Raw genomic sequence first — 27,294 nt, 5'->3', positions numbered from 1 at the left:
GATTATGTTATGCTTGTATAAGGAGAAATACATAAATATGAATGAACCAGAAAGACAGGAAAATAAAATCAGATTGTAAAGTAGTCAATGTAATAGTCCAGCTGTTCCATTAAAAAATCAGTTTTCTTTCTAAGGGACTTTTTAATTCAGTTTTTTTTCAATGTTTATAAAGCAAACATTAGTTTTGCTAGCATGTTCAGAAGGCCAAAATCTATTTCTTGCTGTCTACCAATAAGTTTTGCCAGTAATATCTGCAGCTTCAGATAAAAGTTAAAATTTAAGTCAAGTATTTCATACAATCTCCAGAAGATGAAGAATCAAGGAGTGATGTTTCATCATCAGAAAAATAAAAATTCTACTTCCTTCAGCATTGTTTGGATAGAGATTCATAAAGCCTGAAGATTGTACCTGATCATAGTGTTTCATTATTTAAATAGCTTTTCTTCTTTTTTCCTCATCTAATCTTTGCAATATCCTTACGAGGTTATTGGGCACTTATAATTTTCCCATTTTGAAAATGAGGAAAATGAGTCTCAGAGGAGTAAAAATATCTGTCTCTTGCTATATGTATAATTGATGATGGAGAAAGTGCCTCAGCTCCTGCCACGTTTTCTCTTGATGAAGCACTTTCTCATTAAATTTGCTGCCATCCATACCTGGTATCTCGTGTTTCTGGATGAGCTCTGTGCACTCTGGAATCCTGGTGGGAGTAGAATTCCTTATGTCTAAGAATGTTGTACATTTCCTAGGATTAAGGCAATAGAGTAGTTGTGGGTAAGGGAGAAAAAATTATAAGCCAATGGAAGATATGAATTTTAATCCAGGCTCTAGTTCAATGTGACTTCATTTAAAATGCAGGGAAGTATGGCTTTGGTAAGCTGAAAAATGGTCTCCAACAGTTTTTGAGTCTTATCCCAGGAACCTGTGACTATTAAGTGGTAAAAGAAAATTTACGTAAGTGATTAAGTTAAGAATCTTGAGAATGGGAGGTTTGTCCTTATAAGGGGAAATAGAAGATTTTACAACAACAGATGAAGGCATTGTGATTGCTGAAGGAAAAACTTACACTGCTGGCTTTGAAGATGGAGGAAGTGTCCAAGAGCCAAGGAATGCAATGAATGAAGTTCTTGAATCTTGAAAAGGCAAAGAAACAGATTATGTCCTAAAGCCCTAGGAGACAGCATGGCCCTACTAACATCTTCATCTCAACCCAGTGAAACGGATTTTTAACATTGGACCTCCAGAAGTGTCAGAGCATGAATGTGTATTGTTTTAAAGCCACCAAGTTTATGGAAAATTTTACAATAGCTATAGGAAACTAATATGACGGCTTTGCAGAATTGTTATTAGGATTAAATGATTTCTTGTAAGTAAATGCCAAGCACAAGATGGGTGCCTGTCAAGGTATACTTTGACCTCAAATTTAAATCTAGCCGTCTCGTTCTGAATGATCTGGAACATAAAAGAAACTTTAGGTAAATGAGTTCTCTTTATCACTATTTTCTTTCATAAAGTTCTTATTGTCCATGCTTGAGAACTCAGAGGTGTCATAAACAAACTTAAGAACTGTTTCTAATCTTTTTTGAGACATTCTAAATGAAAATCAGTCTCATGCTGCTCATTCCACACTTCCTTTCCTTTGATCCCGTACTGATCCTATTAAACCTTCCAAAGATGTGGGTATGTCCCAGGTCCTGTAGCACTCCCACAGAAGTCTGAGTTGGAGAAGACAAATCTCAGAATGGGAACAGAACTTTGGACTGCTCTCCTATCCTGACCCTAGTCATTAGCCTACTTCAGTGCTTTGTCTCTATCCTTGAGCTGTATAGGATGCAACTTTCCGAAGAATGGAAAGGCAAAAATCGAGAAAGAAGGAAGTTAGGAGAAATCTTGTAGCAACCTAGTGTGTGGGCAACACCTAGCACAATGTACATGTTACATAAGTAATAAAGCATAACTTCCCTCTTTCATATCTGCTTCCTATGAAACACTCTTTGAGGATGAGATAAATATTGCAAGGTTCAATTAGCTTCAATTGGACTCTCAATCCTGCTCAGATCATGGCCTTCTCCATGCTAACAGAATTGAGTCTTGGCCGCATATATCCCATGATGTTGTCTTTTCATGAATGAACATTTCTTGGCATTCTTATCCTGATGTATGCCAGTCTTAGAACATAACATCAACTATACTAATATTGCTACTGGACTCTACCAAATAGAATGAACCATACTGTTAACAGTCCATGACAACCAAATTATCAGTGACCTTTGGATACTGTGCATTGAACGACTACCTTCCCTTGTAGGATCAGCCTCCTCATTGGATCAAGTTTCCTAGCTCAAACAGAGGGGGCACTTTGTTTATTTAACAATTGTATGTGTTTATGTGTATAGACAGGGGTGTCGATGAAAATAATCCATAACCAATCTATAAATGAAAATTTGGGTAAATTTATTCTGAGCTAAAATGTGAAGACCATGGCCCAGAGACTCTCTTCCCAAAAGAAAAAAAGCCACCAAAGAAGTGGGGTGTACAGAGTGGTTATATACCCCCAAAGAGGATGTTTCACATATGATTGAAATGTCCCTTTTACAATAGTCACAAGACTGCTCTGTTGGCACCACGATTGATGGACACAGCAGGTAGGTCTGCTGTCTCAGTGGACATAGCAGGGTGGCAGATCTGCTGTCTCGAGCTGGGTGGTCACAAGTGAGCTGAGTGGTCAAGGGTGAGCTCAGAAATCAGTTCCTAGCCTAGGAAGAGATGCTTATCCTTAAGGAAATGCCAAAGTGGGGGAAGTTGTACCTTTATCTTAAGGGCATTTTTTCTTGCCATAGTAAACATTTAAAGCAGATATACAATGCATGCTCAATGGCCACGTCAGGCCCTTTTGGAAAAACAAAGTCAGACTGAATTAGGTTTACACTAAATGGCTTCCTCATATTCTCCAATATATCCTATTGCTTGCAATTTCTGTTTGTCAGGGGAAATAAACAAATCATGCCAAAAATATATAGTGTTGCAGTCAAAGATGAAGAAGAATGTTTCAAAGCAAGGAAAAGTTTAAGAAGTGATCCAGAGTCAAGGCTCAGAGTCAAGAGGTTAGCATGTCAAAGAAAACCAGAAAACAAGGAATAAGGTTAAAATAGTCTGGTTGAAGTGTCACTTAAGAAAATATCAGAAACTGTTGGCTTTTGCTCATATTTCCTCTTGTACATGCTCCTAATGTCTAATGTTTCATGTTGGCAAGGCAAGTCAGATTAATAAAAAATACTATCAAGATAACTTTAATTTTCAAGGAATGTTATAACACACATAACCTAAGAATATCCATCATAATAAGCCCAACTTTGTGACTTTGCAGGAAACAATTGCTCTTTACAGTCCAACCTACATTTCTCAATAACACAGCAAAGATCTTGACCTATAAAAGTGTGCCCCAGAGCAAAACAGATTTACAGAAAAAGAACAAGATGTTGCACTCAGCAAAACAATAGTTACAGTTCCCAGAGTTATGGGCTGGACTGAAGTGCCAGCTCAGCCAACACACTATGGTGATAAAAGTGGACTTACAAGAAATACTTGTTGAGTGGATGAGGGATCCAAAGGCAGAGTTAAAAATGTTTTCAATGACTTGAGTTACTTAAAGTTACAAATGCAAATTCCTAAGACTTGGGTTCCAATTCTAGATTTATGATGTGGGTTACTTGGATCTATATTTTTGCCAATTACCCAGGGTGATGTTGAAAGACAGTGATATTTGAGAACCAATAATCTAGATATTGAATTTTTGTGGGTTTCAGGATTGAGTTATTTAGGATATGTCTGTGTGTTTATGTTGCTATTTAGCACATATAAAAAGTTAATAGAAATTTCTACCCTTTCTTTTCCCATACCCTGTCTATGGTAGATGCAGAAATGTGCCTCGCACATCCCTCTTCAAGAAAGAACTTACTGACAGGCTGTGAGGATTATGCCACTGGCACTTGCTAGCTATAAGTTCTTCAGCTCTGCCTTAGAGATTGAGTTGAGGTCAAACTTTTCTTGATTGAGCAAGCTTGTTGTATAAGGGCCAAGAATAACACAGTACTCATCTGAAGGGCAATATTGGCCCCAGAGCTCTCCACAGGTCCAGCAGAGGCTTGATATATCTGCCTCACAGTTTCACAGTTGTCATCTGAGTCTCCCCGCCAGATGGGCTGAGGGCAAGCCTCACTTTGTCCTATTACTTTTCAGGTGCTATTCCACAATAAATCTTTTGCATTCTTAACTTCATTTCAGTGTCTGCTTTCCAAATCACCTAAGTGACACACCTTTCCCTGCAACTTCTTGAACAATTTAGTCCTAAAGCCATTAGTTACTGACCTGGAAGGGTAACTTTGTGTGTGATATCAAAACCCAGACAAGTAGAAGAGGGTTTCTGCACATGGGTTGGAAGGGACTGTCATGGGAAATCAGGTTGTCATGGGGAATTAGCCCAGCTGGATGAGGAGGGCATCCATGACTGTGGGTGGCAAAGCTTAGAGTTTCAGAACCCAAGCATGGTAATGAGAATGTCTTCATGGAGGAATGTCCTTGTTGGGAGTTGGAACACAAGTAGGATAAGAAGGTGTCCATGCTGGGTGAGGGGCAGGGGGAGTAAGAAGCCTGATATGGAGGCTGAGAGTCCAATGAAATAAGAAGGGCATCCATATGCATGGGCACACCAACTCATGAGTACAGAGCCAAAGCAGAGTGAGAACAGAGCTCTAGTCAGGGCAGCTGGTGTGGGAATTTAGATCTTGAAAAGGATAAAGAGGGCATCCACACAGCATGCAGACTAATAAAGAGAGGAGGCTATCTGCAAATGGTCAGCCTTGAGCACAGCGGAAGAAGCTGAACAAAGTTAAATAAAGTGTTCACATATGCAAAGTAGTAGTGGTGACAATGAGAGATTGGTGGCATAGAGGGAAATTGATCAAATAAATTAGTATATTAGGGAAAGGGGAGCCTCACTGTCAGGGAAGGGAGTTACAGATACAAAAAGAAAGAAAAGTAGAATAAACATTGTGACATTGGATAGAAATCATTGGATTGGAAATATTAGTATTAATTCATGGATTTATAGATTTCAATAATAGAGATAATAGATATAAATTAATTTGTAAATCTCTCTATCTCCATATTTATGTGTATGTATACACACACACACACACACACACGCATACACATTAGCTCTGTCCATTGAAAGGGCCACAGGGCTTTTTCCAGTCCTACATGCTCTTATAGAATGTCACCATTCTCTCCCTTCTGTAGAAAGAGAGTATATTTGTCCTTCTTTTGAAATTGTGTGGGCTTTATGGTTGCCTCAACAAATAGAATGTCTGACTTTGAATGCTAGGACACAACCAGGAGTACAGCTTCCACTTGGTGTTCTGTTTCTTGAGACACTCACCCTTAGAACACAGCTGCCATGTTGTGAGGAAGTCCAGTCCTCATGGAGAGGTCACTTAAAGATGTTCTGCCTGACAGCTCCAGCTAATGTCTCAATCCACAGCCACCGTCAACCACTCTACATATAAGTGATCAAACTTCAGGTGATTTCAGGTGAAAAATAAATGTTGTGATTGTTTTAAGCCACTGATTTTTGTAATGGTATATTATGGAGCACTAAATAACTGGAAGTTGTCAAGAGTCCTGTTTTGGACATTTTTCTTTGAGATGCCTATTAGACATCCAATAAAAGGGCACAGGGAGTAATGGCTTCGGGTGAGGTTAGAGAGTTAAGAAAAGATTTTGGGACATATTAAATATTTTTGATTCATTTTAAAGGCAATTAAATGATTAGACTACCATTTTCAAAATGTTACCTCTAGCTATAGATGAGAGAATGAATTAGAGTGGGCAGAAGAGCCAAAATGGGCAGCCAAGTTAGATGATTAGTGAAGTAGTCTCATCAAGAGATGACTGTGGCTTAAACCAGAGTGATGGAAATACATAAAAAGAGGTTTGGAAGGATTTGAGGGCTATTTGTGAGATACAAAAACCAGGATCATAAATGGACATCTTATTCATACTCGCTTTTCACTTACAGGTGTATGCATGTCATCTATTGATCCATGGACAAAAATTCACCTTCAGCATAGGATTATAACAGACTTTAAAATATCATGATTATTAGTACAAAGATCATAGCTATTAACTGGTCTTAATTATCTTTGGCCTAATAGAGAGACCAATAGTATAAGCGTCCAGAAAACTGAATTATACTCTGTTTTGACCATTGAATATCTTTGATTCCCAATTTCTGCATCTGTAAAATAGAAGCAATAGTATTTGCCTTTCTGGTAAAGATTAAGTGAACTATATAAATAGCCTAGGGTGGTGCCTGGAACAGAGTTGATACTCATCATATGTTAATAGGATTTGAATTTTAGGAGCTCTGAGTATATGTCAGAATATATGATTGGAAGGTACAAATCTCGGCTTCTTTTATTGTTGTTGTTGATGGAGATACGCCCTGAGCTAATATTTATTGCCAATCTTCTTCTATTTCATATGTGAGCCACCATCACAGCATGGCCTTTGATAGATGAGTGGTGTAGGTCTGTGTCCGGGAACCAAACCCAGGCCACTGCAGCAGAGTGTGCCGAACTTAAACATTAGGCCACCAGGGCTGGACTTTGATCTTGGCTTCATGATGCTATTACCACTTCTGCTCTGCTAATATTCCAATCCATAGTCCATTAGGAACTCAGTAGGACTACAATAGGTTGATTGACCAGATGTCACTGGGACGCTTGAAGCCATCAAGTGATGACAATAGAGCTAGAGCTTATGTTAACAGGAGAGAAACAGACTGTTTTCTTAATCCTTTCTGCAGACACAAATGATTTTATTTCAAGATTAAAACCTGGACTGCTCATTTAGTGTGTCCCTTTCACACATCAGGGCCCATCAGATGATCAATGAAAGGCTAATCCACCACCATACTGGCTACCTCAGGTCAAGAACCTCTGAAAATCCTTGCCTCGTTGCTTTGCAGATATTTGGGCGCCTACAGAGATAAACGGCAGTATCTCCAAGAAAAATAAATAATTATATAAATCTGCTCAATGGAGAACAAACAAGACTGGATACAACCCACCTATGCTTTTCATCCTGGAATAGGCTATGTTGAAAGTCTGGGAAAGAGGTAGCTATTTCTCTCCTTTATTAAAATGAAAACTTTACCATAATTCATAGCACCTGACACATAATTCTGAACTTACCTGGAAGATAAATGATGCTAAATCGGCCTTCTTCTCCAGGGCAAGTCAAAGGTTGAACGGTTGAACAATTTTATCTCAGGAAATTGAAAAAAGTGTCCAAGCCATGATGCTATCATCAAGGTTGTCAAAAGCTTCCGAAGTATCATTTGCTAGATTATTTCCCGCCAGAGTTATTAATTTCTTTAATCATTAACTTGTTTACTGCTTTTCAGGTTCTTTGCTAAAGATGAAGGATATAAAATAGAAATCACTGCATCTCTTGAGGTAGTATTCTAGTTGGGAATGAGGTTGGGATATGCAGATAAGTACATAAACTAACAATATTTATACAATGCGATAGATGCTAAAGCATTCCAAAGCACTCTGAGTAGAGAATTTTTTTTTAAATAAAGGCGTTAGTAACTTATTGTGCCTCAGGGTCTTGGGAAGGCATTTCATTGGATGTGATATTCAACCTGGCCAACTAGTATGACTAGGATAATTTTTCCTCCCAGAAAGAGATATATGTACGGTTCCTTCTTCATATGGAGAGTGTCTGCAGGATCTCGGAGCAGGCTGCCTAGGTTACAATCCTGGTTCTGCTGCTAGCTAGCAATGACGCCTTGGGAAAGCTCACCGGTTGTTAGCCTCAGTTTCCCAGAAATAATTAGCAGAGCTCAAACTTTATATGAGAACAGAGATAACAAGAATTTCCCTTGTTCTCACTCCTCCACAATTACTCTCAGATGGGCTGCGTTTCTGTAAAAGGGCAGAGTGTTCTCTCACAACAGCTCTGCAGCTTTTCCTCACTACTTTGACCCACATTTGAACCTCTTAAAAAACAACCACAAAAAGGTATCATTTGTCTTTCTTAAAATCCTCCCAGGGGACACAACACGAGAAACATTTTACTTGTCAATACTGTTTACTGCTTGGTGGAGTAAATGTAAATCTGATGTTTTCTCAGGCGGTGGCTGATGGCTTTTCGTGGACAACGACATATCCCCGGACTCTTTGACATTTCATTTTATGCTCCTGGGGCCACCAGCTCTTTTCTGTAACTGCATGTCAAAATAACAAGATCTTGCCTGCTTATTTAGAAAAACCTGCTTAATAACTGACAGTCTAAACCTGTCACAGCCTTTGAGTTGTGAAAGCTGGCTTTTGCAGTGAGATTGGGATATTTTGTCCCTAGAACATAAAGTACATGCTTAAAATATCCTCAAGGGTGGTGACCCAGAAAGACAACTCGTGAGGTAGGGGTTCTTTCTGAAATCACGACACTGGTATTCTTAGAGTCCCAGAGATATAAATAATGAACATCAGGGAGCTGGCCTGGTGGCATAGTGGTTAAGTTCGTGTGCTCCACTTCGGCAGCCCAAGGTACATAGGTTCAGATTCCGGGCACGGACCTTGTACCACTCATCAACCCATGCTGTGACGGCATCCCACATGCAAAACAGAGGAAGATTGGCACAGATGTTAGCTCAGTGACAATCTTTCTCAAGCAAAAAGAGGAAGATAGGCAACATATGTTAGCTCAGGGCCAATCTTCCTTGCAGAAAAAAGAAGAAAAAAAAGTAATGAACGTCGAATCTTTAAGAATTCTTACCAACCACAGAGAGAGTAGAACACATGCGAGAAACATTCGGTGGGCAAAATAAACTTCTAATTCACTCAACTAAAAAATATTTTTGAATGGTAACAGTACATAGTGTTCTGCCACAGAATTTCCCCTTTGGAAAGTAACTGGGCCTAGCAATTGTGGTAAAGAAATCACATAGATTCAAACTCCTCTAGCATTCATTTAGCTGTGTGATCTTTTGATAGGTAGCTAACATCTCTGAGCCTTGGTTTCTCTTATATAAAGTGGAGATGACTCTCATCTTACCATGCTTTTTGAGAAATAAGTGAGAAAAATGTATGTACAATACTTAGAAAAATGCTTGCACATATCAGGTATACACATTGATTTTGCTTGTTTTTGGTAGAGTTACAATCATCATCATCATTGTCACCCTCATCATGACACTCATTCTCTTCCTCCTTCTAACCTGTTACTTGGGTCTGCAAAGCCTTCTATGATTTGGTCCCTGCCTGGCTCACAGACCTCACATCCTGCCATTCCACCTCCATCGTTTCATTCTAGCAAGATCTGCCTTTCTTCTGTCCAAGCACATTCTCGCCTCAAGGCTCTTGCGCTAGCAGCAGCAATGCCTGAGATTCTCTCCCTCTAGGTTTTTGCAGAGTTGGTTTGTTTCATCATTCAGGTCTTAACTTACAAATCACCTTCTCTGCAACAGCTCCTCTGGCCACTCAATCTCCCTTTGTCACGTCCACATAATTTACTTTGTCAGAGTTCGCACCATAATTAATTTGTTTGCTCGTTGTTACCCACCCCCATAAGATGCTCTCTCCATGAAAGCATTGATGTTTCCTGATATTTGCCTGCTTCTAAAAGTGACCCATGGAAGAAACTAAAACAATGCTTATTGAATAGAGAATATAATTTATCAATTGATTAATGAAAGGTTATACTTCAGCAGAAAACTGTGGACTTTGGAGTCAGACATATCTCAATTCAAATCCGGCTACACACTAATGGAGAAGCTTTGGACTAATTTCTTAATCACTAAAGGTTTGTTTTTTCCATTCATAAAGTCAGAGATTTTATAAATCCTCACTGAATTTTGTGGGTATTTAGACAAAAATGTGCAGGTAAAGTGCCCAAGAAACGTCCTAGAATATAGTAAGTGTTCAATATTCGTTATGGTGAGAATCAAATGCCAGCTAGCACTGCATTCAGCCCAATAGCAACATTTCACCCTTGATGCAGGGCATCTGCATCTTTGTATATTTTGTGCACATGCTTCCAGGAAACTTTGGTTTTAGACAGCAGTTATTTTAGCGTTGTAATCTCCAAGTATTTTTTTTTAATTCAGGTATACTTCACTCTTTTTTTGTGACGTGACAAAATAATTTTTATTGAAATATAACATACATACAGAAAAATGTGCACACTAGAGCCCATGAACTTTTCACAAAGCCATTCCGACTAGCACTGCAGGCAGAGCACTGCCCCACCCAGAAGCCTGCCATATGCCCTCTGCTGAACACCACATCCCTGTAAGGGTGAGCACCATCCCGACTTCTATTGTTTTAGCTTAGCCTGTTTTTAAACTTTATGTAAGATGTAGTCTATACAGAAACTGATAATTAATAATGTATACCTGAAATTACACAATGTTGTAAACCATTATGACCTCAATAAAATAAATACAAAAATATAAAAAGTTAGCTTTGACCCAGAAACCCTATTCTTAGGTTGCTATCTAACAAATGCATACATATGTTCATCAAGAGATGTAACAGTTTTATTCATAATGGCCCAAAATTGAATACTACCCACATGCCCATCATTTGGATGGGTAGTTAGTGGTAGGTGGACAGTTGGATGGATAAATAGTGGTAGATTCACACCATGGAATTCTATACAGCAATGAAAATGAATGGTCTACTATTACATTCAACAACTTAAATGAATCTCACAAACAGGATTGAGTGAGAGAAGCCAGAAGTCAAAGATGGCATGCTTTATGATTTCACTTCACCCATTTAAAGCTGTCTTTTCTAAGTGTACAGTTTAATGGTTTGCATTATGTTCACAAAGTTGTGCAATCTTCACCACCATGTAATTTCAGAATATTTTTATAATCTCAAAAAGACATTTCACACCATTAGCAGTCAAATTCCATTTCTCTCTCCCCACACCCTTTATTGACCAGTAATCTACATTATGCATTTATGGATTTGTCTATTCTGGACATTTTATGTAGATGGAATCACAGTATGTGGCCTCACGTTCTTGGCTTTTTTGACTTAATATTTTCAAGGTTCATCCACGTTGTATCACGAATTGGTACTTCATTCCTTTTTTTTTTTTTTTGAGGAAGATTAGCTCTGAGTTAACATCTGCCACCAATCCTCCTCTTTTTTGTGAGGAAGATTGGCCCTGAGCTAACATGTGTGCCCATCTTCCTCTCCTTTATATGTGGGATGCCTGCCACAGCATGGCTAGATAAATGGTGTGCAGGTCCACACCCAGGATCCGAATCAGCGAACCCCAGGCTGCCGAAGTGCAGCACGCAAACTTAACCATGTTGTCACCAAGCCAGCCCCATCATTCCTTTTTATTGCCAAATAATATTCCATTGTTGTACAAATTCCACGTATTGCTTATCCATTCATAAGTTGATGGGCATTTGGAGCTTATCAACTAACTGAAGTTTCCATATTTTAGATATTGTGAATAATGTACTACGAACATTCATATACAAGTTTGTGTGTGGATATATATTTTTATTCCTCTTGGGTATGTACCCAGAAGTGGAAATGGGGGGCCATATGGTAATTCTATATTTAACGTTTTGAAGAACTGTGAAACTGTTTTACAAAGTTGCTACACTATTCCACATTCCAATTCACAGCGTATGAGGGTTCCAATTTCTCCACATCCTCGCCATGACTCGTTGTCTGATTTTTTGATTATAGCCATCCTAGTGGGTGTGAAATGGTGTTTCATTGTGGTTTTTATTTGCATTTCTTAGTGACTATTCATGTCAAGCATATTTCCATATACTAATTGTCCATTTGCATATCTTTTTTGGAGAAATGTCTATCTATATTCTTTACCCATCATTTAATTTGTCTATTTATTATTGAACTGTAAGAATTTTTTTAATATATTCAGGATGCAAATTCTTTTTTAGGTATTTGATTTCCAGTTAATTTCTCCCATTCTGTGGTTTATATTTTCAGAACAAAAGTTGTTCATTTCAATGAAGTTCAATTTATACATTTTTTGTTTTGTTGCTTTTGTATTTGGTGTCCTGTGTAAAAAAGTATTGCCTGATCCAAAGTCACAAGATTTACTCCTATGTTTTCTGCTAAGATTTTTTTTTAGTTTTAGCTCTTACAATTAGGTCTTTGATCCATTTGATTTGAGTTTTTATATGAGGTGAGGTGGGAGAAGAAATGTATTCTTTTGCGTGTGGATATCTAGCTTTTCCAGCACCATTTGTTGAAAAGACTATTGTTTCCACATTATGTTGTCTTGGAACCCTGGACAAAAATCACTGACCATAGATACACGGGTTTATTTATGGACTCAATTCTATTCCATTGATCTCTATGTTTATCCTTATACTAGTACCACGTGGTCTTGATTACTGCAGCTTTGTAGAAAGGTTTGAAATCAAGAAGAGTGAGTCCTCCAATTTTGTTCTTCTTCAAGATTGTTTTGAGTACTCTTGTCCCTGGCATTTCCACATGAGTTTTATGATCAACTTGTCAACTTCTGCAAAAAAAGAATCTGGGATTTTGACACCAATTTTGTTGAATCTGTAAATCTATCTGATTAATATTGCCATTTTAACAATATTGAGCCTTTCAGTCCAAGAACATGGGGTGTCTCTCCATTTATTTAGGTCGTTAACTTTTCTCAATAATTTTTGTGGTTTTCAGTGCACAAGTCTCGTATTTTTTGGTTAAATTTATTCTCAAATATTTTATTAGTTTTGATGTTATTTTAAATAGCTTCTCAATTCATTTTCAAATTATTCATTGCTAGTATAGAGTAATACAACTGAATGTTATGTATTGAGCTTGAATCCTGCAAATTTGTTGAATTTGTTTATGAGCTATAATGGATTTTTTGGTGCATTTTTTAGGATTTTTTATTTATAAGTTCATATCATCTTCAAATAGAGATAGTTTTAACTCTTCTCCTGCAATCTGGGTGTCTCTTGCTTCTTTTTCTTGCCTGAATACCAAGGCTAGACCTTCCAACACAGTGAGAATGGACATCCTCGTCTTGTTCATGATCTTAGGAGCAAGACTTTGTTCATTTTTTCTTTAGCATTGAGCATGATGTTATCTGTGGATTTTTTGTAAACATTCTTTATCAGGTTCAGGTAATTATCTGCTATTCTTAGTTTGTTGAGTGTTTTTATTATGAATTTATGTTGGACTTTGTCAAATATTTTTTCTCTGTCTATAAAATCATCGTGTGTTTTTTCCCATCTTATTAATGTGGTATGTTATACTATTGATTTTCATATGTTGAATTTATCTGTATTTCTGGGATAAATCCCATTTCATCCAATTTTGACCCACCTGGTATAATTCTTTTTATATGTTTCTGTACTTGGTTAGCCAGTATTTCGCTGATAATTTTTTGCACTTATATTCATAAGAGATATTGGTCTGTAGTAATTTTTTCCTATGATGTCTTTGTCTGGTTTTAGCATGAGGGTAATACCTGCCACATAGAATAAGTTGGGAAGTGCTCACTTCTATTCTAGTTTTACAAAAGTTTGTGAAGGATTGGTATTAATTTTTGAAATGTTTGGGGAAAGTTTTTATTCACCAATAACGCCATGTGACCCTAAGGTTTTCTTTGTGGCAAGATTTTTGATTACTAATTTAATCTCTTTACTTGTTATAAGTTCATTCACATTTCCTATTTGATTTTGAAAAAAAGTAGTTTGTATCTTTCTAGGAATTTATCATTTTCCTTTAATTTAGTGAATTTGTTGGCATATAATCGTTTCTTGTATTCTGTTATAATTTTTTTCCTTTGAAAACAAGGACTCATTTTTCATACTGATTTTAATAATTTGACCCTTTCATTCTAGCTAATGGTGTGTCAATTTTGTTAATATTTTTCCAAAATCAAACTGATTTTGTTGATTTTCTCTATTGTTTTTCTATTTTCTGTCACATTTATTTTCACTTAATTTTTATTATTTCTTTCCTTCTGTTTGATCTAGTTTTACTTTCATTTTCTTTTTCTAGTCTCTTAAAAAGGGTAGAAGGTTAGTTATGGATTTGAGATCTTTCTTCTTTTTACACATAGGCATTTGCACCCATAAATTTTCCCCTATACACTACTTTAGCTGTATCTCATAACTTTTGGCATACTATGCATTTGCTTTCATTTATTTGAAGTATTTTATAACTTTTCTTGTGACTTCCTCTTTGATCTATTGACTATTTAAGAGAATATGACTTAATTTCCACATATCTGTAGTTTTTCACCTTTTCTTCTATTAATTTATTTCCAATTTCATTTCATTGTTGTTGGAGAATAAACTTAGCACGATTTCAACCATTTAACTCTATTGACAACTGTTTTATGGCTTAATTTATGGTCTATTATGAGGAAAATTCCATGTGCATTTGAGAAGAATATGTCTTCTGCTCTTCTGCTTATTTGATAGATGTCTTCTACATCTAGTTAATTTACATTGTTCTTTAAATCTTCTATTTCCTTGTTCATCTCATGTCTCATTGTCTTATCCGTAATTCAAAGTTTGGTATTGAGATCTTCAGCTATTACTGTTGAGTTGTCTGTTTTTCCCTCTAATTATATCAGTCTGCTTCATGTATCTTGGAACTCTGGTGTTAGGTACACATGTGTTAATATATCTTCTTGTTTGATTGATCATTGTATTATTAAAGAGTATCATTCTTTGTCGTTAGTAATGCCATTTTGTCTTAAAGTAGATTTTGCCAGATGTTAGTATAACCACCCCAGGTCTCCTTAGGTTATTGTTCACTTGTTTTATCTTTTTCCACCTTTTTCTTTCAATCTATTTGTATCATTGAATGTAAAATATATCTTTTGTAGATAGTGTATAGTTATGTATTTTTTCCATTCTTGCAATTTTTACCTTTTAACTTGATAATTGGAGTATTTAATTCATTTGTATTCAATGTAATTCTGACACATTAGGATTCACATTTGCCATTTTTCTATTTATTTCCTATATGTCTTATGTGATTTTCCTCTTCTTCCAGTTTGTTTCTTCGTTTCTTCCTTCTCTTAGGTTGAATAGATATTTTATAGTTCACGTTTTAATTCCCTTGCCATTTCATTTGCTATATCTCTTTAAGTTATTTTCTCAGTGGTTGCCCTGGGGATTACCATTATTATCTTAATTTAGAACAATATATTTTGAATTAATACCAACTTAATTATAATAGTATACAAAATTTATTCCTATCCGTCTCTATCCCTTATCCTTTATACTATTATTGTCATACAAATTATATCTTTTCACATTATAATTCCCATAAACACAGATTTAAAACCATTGCCTTATGCAGCTGTCTTTAAATTCAGAAGGGAGAAAAGAAGACATGTGAAAAAAATGGCTTGCTCAATCTTATGTTTATCTAAGTAGTTAACTTTAATGATGCTTTTTCTTTCTTCTCAAGGATTTGAGTTATTGTCCAGTATCATTTCATTTTAGCCTGCAGGACTTGCCTTAGTATTTCTTGTGGGACATCAGTCTACTAATGACAAATTCTTTCAGTTTTTTGTTTATCTGGGATATCTTCTTATTTTTAAAGGATAGTTTTATTATATTGAGAATTTTGGGTTGATAGCCCTTTTCTTTCAGCAATTTGAATATGTCATCCTATACCTTCTGACCTTCGTGTCTTATGGTAAAAAGTCAGCCTTAATCTCATAAAAGATTCTCTGTACACGATGAGCCTCTTATCCCTTGCTGCTTTAAGATTTTCTATCTGCCTTTGGTTTTTGACTGATAATGATATGTCCAGGTATGAATCTCTTTGAGTTTATTCAACTTGGAGTTTGTTATGCTTCTTGAATAGGTCAACTAATGCTGTCCTTCCTATTAGGGAATTTTTTTGGACAGTATTTTTGAAAATATCCATCCTTCCTTCCTTCCTTCCTTCCTCCCACCCTTCCTCCCTCCCTCATTCCCTCTCTCCCTCCCTCTCTCCCCACCTTCTCTCTCTCTCTCTCTTTCTGTCTCTCTTTTTCTCTTTCTTTCTTTCTTTTCTTTTCATTCTGGGACTCCCATTATGCTGAGAGTCCATATGCAATTTTTTGTTGGTCTGCTTGAATATGTCCCACAGGTCTCTGAAGCTCTTTTTATTTTTTATTCATTATTTTTCATTTCTGTTCCTTGGACTGCATAATCTCAATTAACCTTTCTTCCAGAATGATTTTTCTTTCTTCTTCTTCCTCAAATCTCATGTGGAACCTCTCCAGTGAGTTTTTTCTTTTCATTTAATTTACTTTTCAGCTCCAGACTTTCTATTTGGTTCTTTTTAAAAATTTCTATCCTGTGATTGATATTCTCCGTTTGGGAAGACATTATTTTTGTACTTCATTTAGTTTTTCAGACAGAGTTTTCCTTAGTTTTTTGATCATATTTAAAATATCTGATTAAAAAGTCTTATCCTAGTAAGTAAATATTAGAGCTTCCCCGGGTATGGTTTCTGTTGACTTTCTCTCCTTTATGTGGGCCATACACTCTTATTTGTTTGCATGCCTCATAATTTTTTGTTGAAAACTGGACATTCAAAACAATATAATCTGAAAATTCTGGAAACCAGACCCTCCCTTCTCAGGTTTTATGGTTGTTGCTGTTTGTAGTTGTTTTTTGTTTGTTTAGTGACTTTTCTGAACTATTACTATGAAGTATCTCTTCTTTGTTATTTGTGGCCACTGAAGTATCTGCTCATTTAGCTTACTGGTCAGTTTATGGGTTGACAGAGACTTGCTTCAATTCCTGGCACCAATACAGTTCCCAAACTTTCATCAAATGTTCAGGGTGCATGTTAGGGTATGCATTTAACACTTAGTCATGCAGTTAACAATTCTACCTTAGCCTTAACTTTCTGCTTGCACAGCCTCAAGATCAAGCACAGCTGAGAACATATGATTTTCTTTGGTCTTTATGAGAATGTATATCCCTCCAAACCCACAATCCTACATATGCAAGTGGTCTTTAAGATTCTCAGAAATGCAACAGAGTTTTTCAGAGCCCTCTAGAGACTTCTCATTTCCAGCTTTTTCTCTTAAACTTCTTGGTTAGCCTATTTGTCTGAAATGTTATTCTTTGCCTCGGGTAGCTGTGATGTTCAACAATTACCTCTGACTGTTTTAGAAAAATGCCCCTATGGAAAAGGCTGTTTGTACTGGGAGAACTCTCAGTCAGGGCAAATAAAGACAGAATTGCAATTGGGTTTCCAGGGAACTACCAGATCAGTCCAATAATGCCAGTTCTCTAGGAATGGGGCTTTGAAGGAGGTCCAACCCAGTTTCCCCCCCCCCCCTCCTTTAGCTATCAGATTGCTGGTGTTCATAGTGATTGTGGTCTCTTGATTTTCAGGTGTACCCTAGAGGCAGGAAGTGAAGAATGGGAATATGGAAAACTAAAGTGCCACAAAGCTCACTGTTCCTACAGAGATTCAGCTGTTTTTCTCAAATGCACATTTTGTGAATTGCTGAAAAGACTTTAGTTAATTTTTAGTGTTCTGAAAAGCTGATTCTGACAATTTTATGACAGTTTTCTCTTAATTTTATGGAGAAGACAATTTTTGGAGGTCCTTACATCATCATTTTCATTGATGTCCTGCTCCACATAATTTTACACAATAGTTTCATATACCATGAATCTCTAATGAACATCTTTAAAAAGACAAATGTAAATTAAATGCATACAACGTAAATATATTTAACATAAGAGGACATTAATTTCCATAACTACTGGAATTGTATGTCAGATGGTTAAGACATGTGGCGGGCAAATCTAGAAGTATCTGTGATAGCTTCCTTATTTTAAGAATACCTCATTAATCTATCACCAGCTAATTTGTCTCAGCAGAAATGAAGGTAAAAAAATAAAATAGCAACCATACAGCACATTAATCTTTCAACCTGCTTGCTTTTGCCAAATCACTTGTTCATTTATTCATCCCACAGACATTAACCATGCTTGGCACTGGGGACATAATTCCCCAAAAGATGCTAACCCATGTATATCTTAGATTCTGTTGAAGAAGACAATTGCATAAAGATGTAATTGCAGTATTTACTACTAATAAATAGACGTATGCAAGTTGTTATAAGAATTAAGAGAGCTTTATTATATCTATCTAGGTTGGGAAGGACGTCCTCATGATGGTAACAGCATTCTAGGTGAAAATGTTGAGATTAAATAGGACTCTGACAGAAGAAGCAGTGAGATTAGAAGAGAACAACATTAAATGCTTTATCATGAGTTAAAAGGAATCATTTAAATTACATTTTTGACAAATATTATTTAATTCAGTCAAATCAAAATCTGGCTTCCAGATATAGAGATAGAGAGCTTACAAAGACTGTCTGTCTTATCAATTATTCTTCACCCTTCCTTATGATGCTATCCCTTCAAACCATTACACATATTTCCATACACTGTGGAACTTACATCTTGCTTTATCCTGTATTATGTAAGTGTACATTTGTGTCTTCTATTAGATTATAACTCAAATCTACATATCCCCATGGAGTAAGCACAGTGTCATGCACATAGTTTGTGCACACCAAGCATTTGATGTTAGAAAAGAAAACCAGAGGACAACTTCATAAAATTCCACAGCAGATTCTGGAGTACATTATAAAATTTTTGAGCTTTGACTGGGTTTTATCATCACTCTCATGGAACCCTCTCAACAGCCTCAATTCTAATCACACTCAAGATTATTTTGGAAATGATGGTCATCAAAATCATCTTCAGGAGTGAAGGCCATCCCTGAAATAAGTTATTTGGATTTTTTTTTTGGTCCAAAATTTCTTCTTAATTTACAATGTGCATAGTCCAGACTTAAAATGAAACTCTAAATGAAAACTAGTTTGAACTGAAAATATTACCATCATTTCTTTTTATCCAAAATTTCCCATATTCCTTCAAATAATGTTGTTTTATTTAATAAGAGTCATTGGTCATTTTTATTCAACAGAAACATTTGAGAGAAAAGTTAAATGAAAAATTTGATGTTCCATAATTATTCATAATAGAAGGCACAAACTAGCTACAAAACAAGTATTTAGTTTCATCTCACAAAGTTAAAATAATTCATTTTCAAACGTCACAAATTAGGAGATTGTGTATAAAACTCTGAGTATACTTCCTCTCTCTAAAAGCTCAGGATATCTGTGAAGTGGCTCCAATCTCCTGGAGCCAATGAGCATTTTCTCCTTTCCTTGTCACAGTCCTCATTGTTCTCTTTTGTATTTCAAACACTGAGCACTATTTCAATTGCAATCCATCATCATGCTATTTTGATTTTACAGAAAATTTAAGAGGAAAGTGAAACACTTTTGTACCTGTATTTTTATCTAAAAAGGAAAAATTAAAAATGGATTATGAAAGCCTCATGTTTTAAGAAAAACATGAGAAAATGTATTTCCCCTTTGGAAATAAAAAGAATTTCTACATACATACCGTGCAAACAAAATATGTCTTTGTCAATGCATACAAATTAAGGTGTCACTGATAAACAAAGCATATTAAGTACTATGACTGGTAAATGCAGTAGTTGCATCAAGAACAATTTGATAACCTAAACCTAAAAGACTAAAATTTCAGCTGGTTTTGTTTCTGAGTAACAACAGATTAAGCAATGCTTCTGTAAAATGTAAGTGAAAAAAGTGACATGAATACCAAAATCATTTTAAAAGTTTTTTTCTAAGTACAGCATAGATTATGAGACCTAAACTGAAACAAGTATTTGTAAATGAAAATTCATACAGAAATGGAATCGTTTAGTATATTGAAGGAAAAAGGGTAAATCCACAGAACACTATTTTTATTAAGGACAATTTATATGCAACCAAGAGACTTATATATATATATGTGTCCATAAAAACACACATATCCTAAGATGACTTCTTCTTGGGTATTGGAAACTTGAAGACAGACAAGTCTGAATTGGTTTGGAATCTGATGGTTGATGATATCTCTGTATGAAAATAACAAACCATGTTTGACAATTTCGAAAGATATCAAATTTAAATCCATCCATTGCATTGTTTACTAATAACCACCTACGCTAAAGAGTTTCATATGGTCCCTATCAGGCACACAAAAATGAATAATGCTATGAATTAGAACTGGAAATGTTCCCATGGTTTTACTCATAGACAGTTAAAGCTTTGCTTGATGAAATGGATATACGTTTCATCTGTCACACACCTTATAGCTGAGCAACTAAGTAGTGGAAGATGTTGGGGCAAGTTTTGATCTGTTGAAATTTACTTGCTCATGCCAAGCTGGGAAAAATCCTACCTCCAGCTCTCCAATAAAAGTTATATCAACAATTAGGCATTTTTGTTTGACATTATAACCATACAAACTCTAAATATTTATCTTCAAGGGAAATAAAAAATAATTTAAAATAAGTGAGTTTTTTATTATTTTTTAGTGGAATTCACTTCTTTAGAAATTCACCAAAGAAAGGGTAATTTGGGACACTTTCTTGTGCTTACTTCGTTTCCAAAAGTCAAAGTAGTGGCCTGAGCTATATGCTCAAAATTGTGAAGTTGAAAATTGATTTCCAAAAATGTTCTTTGATTCTCAATTTTATGACAATGAATTAACATTACAATTTGCTTTTTTCAGTTAACAATGATCAAAGAATGAGGAGTTCCAAAATCAATGATTTGAACTGTAGTGTAACATGATCAGAAACAATAAATATGACCATTTGGAGTATCACAAACCTTAAATATATCTGAAATTGCTACTCTATCTATTAAATAAGCCACTGATCAAATATCTCTTTACACAATCTATCTGTATTCAGATAGATTTACACAATCTATCTGTATTATAGGTGAACAGCATTTTTCCATTACACAAATAAATGAGTATATGTCGTTCCCAGATAAATGATTCAACGCTGACTTCGTACTGAACATCACAACAAAAAATACAGGAACTGACAATGACATCATGATACAAAAGAAAATATGTCAGTTTTTAGTTCCAAATCAAAGGAGGAAGGAAAATATACCAACTAAATATTTCTATTTTTTCAACTTGTCTTTTTTCAACTTTGAATTTTAAAAAGTAATCCAAAATGTTATACTTGCTTATATTATGTTACATATCTATGCCACAATTATGTACGGTAAGGATAGTTTAATTATATTTTTGAGACAATTTTACTGACCCCTGACCAATTGTTAACATGTACAACTCTTCTGATACTAAATTTGACAATCATGATTTTTACATATGATCTATATTTCTCAAACAATTGTTAGAATAGGAAACCTAGAACAAAGACTTGCTAAATAACTTAATAGGAAAAAGACAAACCTATAGAAAATTTTGAAGATATTAAGGGAGGGATCTGGGGAAAGATTGAGGTACCATCAGAAAAGACTAAATGATGGAAATCGGAAGTAGGTGATATTGAAATTGATTATTTACAAGATCAGGTCCCCATTTTTTACATTGTCAGGTACTTAGTAACAGAGCAATGATAAAAATGCTAACTCTTTGGGTTGTAATCACATAATCAATCTCACTGTTTTAATTTTTAAATATTAATTTAACTTAAATTTAAGTAAAATTAAATTAAACAAAAGTAGTACAGAAAATTCTGAAATAACTAATGCATGAATGGTGAACAGACAAGTATCAGATCAGTGGAAGGGAGCTAATAGGAGGCTCCCAAGCTACCAAAGAAAGGAGCAACCGCAGAGTTGGCCCATGGCTGAGAAAGGATGCACCAATGAAATAAACAAAATTGAAGCGTCATCACCTTTACTTCCCATTTTGTAGAGGGAACAACTTGCTCTCACCCACATGTTGCATGTAGGAGAAATTTCAGGGCAAAGGCCAACAATTTTAGAAGCTATTGTTGAGGACAAATGAGATGAGCATAACCCGGTAAATGACAGACACCAGGGCACCATTCTTGCCTTCTAAAATGCTTCCTATGCCCCAAATCAGCATTTTATTTGTCTTCAGGCAAAATGAAAACTCCCAAGTTGTTATAAAACAGATGTAATACCATTGAGTGTATCTCAGTAATCGAGTAATATTTGATATTAAATTATATCGCTGACTTGTATCCTCCTCTAACGATAATAAAATGACTTGGAATAATTACATGGGCAATTATCTGTTAACATTTAAATTACAGCATTATGAAGTGTGCTTAATTGTCTTCATTGGGGGTACCAAAAGTCAAGCTTGCAAATAGCAATTTAAGGTATTTCTACTACCGGTGACTTAACTTCAGGTCAGATGGTACAGTGAGAAGACAAAATGAAGTGCTTCCAGGTGACATTCAATTTGAAAGTGAACCAGGACTTTAGCATCACTTTTATTATAGATCTATGTTGGAAGGGGACAAACAAGGGCCAGAGAGTAGCTTACCCTATTGAGCTTCCTCAGTGGGAAACCTCAGATCTGAATCTATGTAGCTGAGGATAAAAGACCTACATGGACATTGGAGTTTTTTAATTGTCATGACTTTTACAGTAAAATTTTAGTGAGCATAATGAAAACTGCCCTTCTGAAATTCACCTGTTTTCTCCTTAACTCAACACTTAGGGCTATCTTCAACAAATCAATCCCTTGGCTCTCCCACATTGTGTGAAAAGGTTGTGAAGTTGCAGGTCGTTCCTAAAACATTCTTAGAATTAGAAGGTCACTGTCAATCCCAGTTTAACACATGGTGCGGATCTTCCAGTCCATAAGGAGCTCCTCTTGGCTGGTATTCAGGATCCCGTCTCTCTTCTTGTCTCTTGTACTGTTCTCCTCCACTCACATTCTTCACTCCTTGCACCTGCTTTATTCTGGTGAGGAAACCTCTGGTTTGTAGCTTCTACGCTTTAATGGGAAAGACTTTAAATCTTACAACGTCTTTGGTGGAACATCAACAAGATAGAATCTTTTCTCATCTGTGTTAATATTGACTAACACAATTTTTAAATTATTTTCCAGTGTCCATCCCATAACTTTCTGTTACCAAGACTTCGGGTGACATGAGGATTAGTGGGAATGAGGAGGAAGATACAGTGATGCTGCCCTTGCCAAAATCAGCCTCACAAATTATCTCTATTTTCCCACAAATGTTAGTCTCCAAAATATTCAGGTAATAATGTTTGCTTCATGATATTTATCAGGATCCCATAAGCATTTAAGTAACCTGATTTAGTATGTGACAGAGTAGGTTTTCCTGGGTTCATGCAAAGACAGATTTAAAATTCTGAAATGGAAAATAGGAGACAAGATACTTTCTATTTATTGACTACTACTGTGTATCAGGTTCTAGATAGAAAATTATACAACTTATTTAAGTTAGATTCATGTTCTTATTAAATAGTAAGAAGTGTAGTAAAAGAATGATCTGTCGTATCGGAGTAAGACTTTAGGGGAACCCACAGAACACAATGGCATGAAGAAAAAGAGGCTAGAGAACCTGACTGCCAGGGTCAAAGCCAGTTCCACCACCTACTAGCTGTGTGAACTTGAGTTAGCTACTCAATTTCTCTGTCCATCAGTTTCCTTAGAAAATGAGAATAATAATACTATCTGGCTCTTAAGGTTATTTTAAGGAATAAATGAGACAATATATATGCAGGGCTTGAATCAATGACTGGCCCTGTGTAGACTCTTTATTAGATATTAATTAACTAAGTTAAAATAATAATGTCAGCTCCTAGTAGTGTTCTTTCTGGACACAAACTGTACAATGATATGTGAAGGCATCGGAAGGTCTCTGTATTCTTTTTGGTTTGGTTTCATTTACATTTTGGTTTGCTAGGTTTTTTGTTCACTTCGTTGTTGTTGAACTCTTCGCAGATGGGAGAACTGAGACTCAGAATAAATACAGCTAATCAAAGTCAAGTTTTCTGATGCTTTGATGGTTTCAAACTGAGACTATGGAGAAGAGGCAGAAGATGTCAATAACTATTGTATATCATATCTACCTTTTACCCTTGGAAATATATATCATTATTTATATTTCAAATGGAGAAAATCTCTAGGAAATGTTTGATCTAAGGTTTCAAAATGTGTTTATGGCTGATAAGTTTCTCTTCATTCTCCAGAGATTTCATTTTAAAAGTTAGGTGTCTATAAAATATTTATGAATCGTGACTAATGTTTTCTTTTTAAATTTTGCCTCATTATATGTTTATATTTTCTTCATTGTTTAATATTTGTTTTTCATTTGAAAAGGAGCAACTTAGATTGTCCCCATAGCTTTTGCTGCTTACATCTTCAACTTTCTGACTGCCAGGACTCTTACGTCTAATTTGACTATAATATTCAACTCTTTTGGGATCTGAATAAATTTTCGAGATTCCCGAAGTGTCAGATTCATTTATGAAGGAGCCAACAGAGCTAACAGAATCAACCAACCTGAGCTTCCCATCAAACAAAATGTTTATATTTAAGGAAGAAATAGAATTGCACAATTTCCCCTCACCTCCACCCAGTGAGGTAGTAGAGAGGTCAAAATGATGACATCAGCTTGGATGAGACACTACTTAACTCTTCCAGGGAGGGATTATCAGGAAAACACCCATTCCTTTTCTCATCTATCTAGTTACTTCTTCTATCCCAAACAAAATAAAATGGAGTTAATGAAAGCTGTCCAGTATGCAGTCAACAAGTAGAGTAGTTATGGCCTAGATTAGGCACAAGATGACAAGGTAGATTTGAATACCACAACCTACATTTAACTTTCTCTTTAGGTAAAATGAAATAAACACTGACTTAAAAGGAAAAACGACAATATAATTAAACAAACTCTCTTTACCTTGCTTTGTTAATAAGTCTAATACGTCTAAATTATTCCCTATTTAGTTTCTTATTGCCCTATTTTGATAGAAAACATGATCTAGTAGAGTGCATTTATATTCACTGGGATAAATCATATTCAATGCTTTCATTATCAAACTATACCTACTCCCAGTACAGGACCTCAACCACACTTAGTCACTGAGAAAGTAGTGATTTTCAGTAGTGTGATTTCCTCTCAATGACATTTTGTTTAAATAAGAAAATCTGTGTGAAGTGGCTTTGTGCCTAAGGGTAATTTGTTTGAAGTTTAAAATGTCAAATATTGGCGAGAACGATGGTAATTCTGTAAGTTGGGAAAGTAAAGCAAAATAGGTGTTGATTTTCATTTCCCAGGGAGGACCTAATACTATTTAGTAATCCCCAATCCTCTGGCTCCCATTTCTTAAATGACACTTACGCCAGCTGGTGTGTAAATCACAAAAGAATGCAACCATCACAGCACAGGAGGTCTTTTAATCACAGTCAAGACTAAAAATATAAGTCCTATCTATTTTTTCATCTAATCCTTTATTTAAAGGGAAACGCTGGGAGGAAAATGCAAAATTCCCTCATTCTTCTGAAACAACGAAGCAACATTCTATTTCATTTTGGTGCACCTTCGAGTGACTGCCTGAATAACTGAATGTTATTATAGAAATATGGTAGTTCAAAGTAGCCAAAAGTTGCAGACATGAATTCTAGTGATAAATTAACATATGTCCATGTGAGGAAGACATTTTAAAAGGATTCTGCAAAACATGCCAACTGTGGAACATTAGGTAATCCATTTATGTTAAGTCTGGAGACAAGAAGTCTTGAGTAGTGTTGATTGCTTTCAAATGTCTGAAGGGATGTCAACATTATTAAAAATAATAATAATAATAATAATAAAACTAGTTTTTGATATTGCTCTAGAGGCCCAATATGAGATGACTGTACAAAAATTATAATGAAGATAATTCATAAAAATTAAAACAGCCTACCGGTGAACTGCCTGCCTTATGGAAGGCTATGCTCTTTATTCCCTAGAGATGTTCATGGCAAGGCTGGAGGGCCAACCTGGTCCCTATTCGTTAAATTTCCATTCAACTAGGGCTGTTCTATCCTGGAGCACAGGGAAGATATGATGTATGATGACTGCTTTTTTATTCATTTTCATGCCCTCTACCTGTATGCAGAAAATGAACCCAAATATCTGAAATGGAAAGCAAAAATCAAGTGAAATACAAATGTAATAAATCCTTCCCATGTTAGGGAATCACCCTCAGATATAGAAAGGGATCCTAAATTGGATCAGAGGTTGAACTACATTTGTGCTCCGGAAACTTGTTCCAAGGCAAACTATAGCTCTGTGACAGATTGCCAGATATTGTACAAAACAGAGAAGCTAAAAGCATCCTGTGGTCAATTCAGATTTCAGAAATAGTTAGGGGTTAGTGGATATAAGCATAAAGAATTTCTTGAGTGCAGAAATTATGAGAACCTTTAAGATGTAAAGTAAAATGTGAATCATTAAAAGGGGATTTAGAAAGGCAATTTTACCAAACGACTTTTTCAAAAGGTGTTTTCCTTTCTTTTCTTGAGGAACACCTTTAACTTATGAGATTCTAGTTCCATGCAATGAAATTTGGGAAGTGATGAATAAGTTCAAAGAGTGAGGTCTATCCTGACATATGACGGACGACATGGGCAGTCAGATGATGACTCAATTCATCTCTGAGGGACGATAGGGGTTAAACATTTAATTCCAGGAGGGAACCAGAGTGAAGAGGGCTCACCTATAACGAAATAAGTTATTTGTCCTTGGAAATGTACAAAACCAGAAATCAAGAGCAGAGTATAAGATTCAAATACCAGGAACATTGGAAATGGTGCCACATGTGAGAGAGGTCAAAGATGGAGATTAAGCTAGTGGAGTGAAGCCAAGACATCAGAGCCAAAGACAAGGAATTGAGACAATTGCTGAGAATAATTGAAAAGATCTGCATTTTGTTGTTATGGGTCAGCTATGATGTACTGCAAGGCTGAAAGTATTGAAAGATCGTGGTGGAAGTAGGCAATGGTCATAATCAGAGAGCCTTAATCACAGTCAATATGGCCCAACCAAGTCTAGGAATCGTTGAAATGTTCTAGTATCAGATAACATTAAGGTAAGGAGCAAAGCAGGTCTCCATTCCTGAAAACCTGGGTGTTTTAGATCAAGTTCTTCAGGAAACACACTCCTAGATAGAGATCTGTGTGTAGGGATTTTACTGGGGAGAACTCTCTGGCTCCAGGCCTGTGGGTGAAAGAAGGGTGTAGTATTGAGAAGAGTGAGAAGTTGTGCCCTAGTCCCTGTTCCCCCACGGAGATAAACAAAGCCCTCTGCTAATTCTAGAATGCACCAAGAACTC

The sequence above is a fragment of the Equus caballus genome, chromosome 3 (assembly GCF_041296265.1).
Source record: "Equus caballus isolate H_3958 breed thoroughbred chromosome 3, TB-T2T, whole genome shotgun sequence".
NCBI classification, from domain to species: domain Eukaryota; kingdom Metazoa; phylum Chordata; class Mammalia; order Perissodactyla; family Equidae; genus Equus; species Equus caballus.
The sequence above is the reverse complement of the archived record's forward strand: the minus strand, read 5'-3'. Positions refer to the sequence as shown.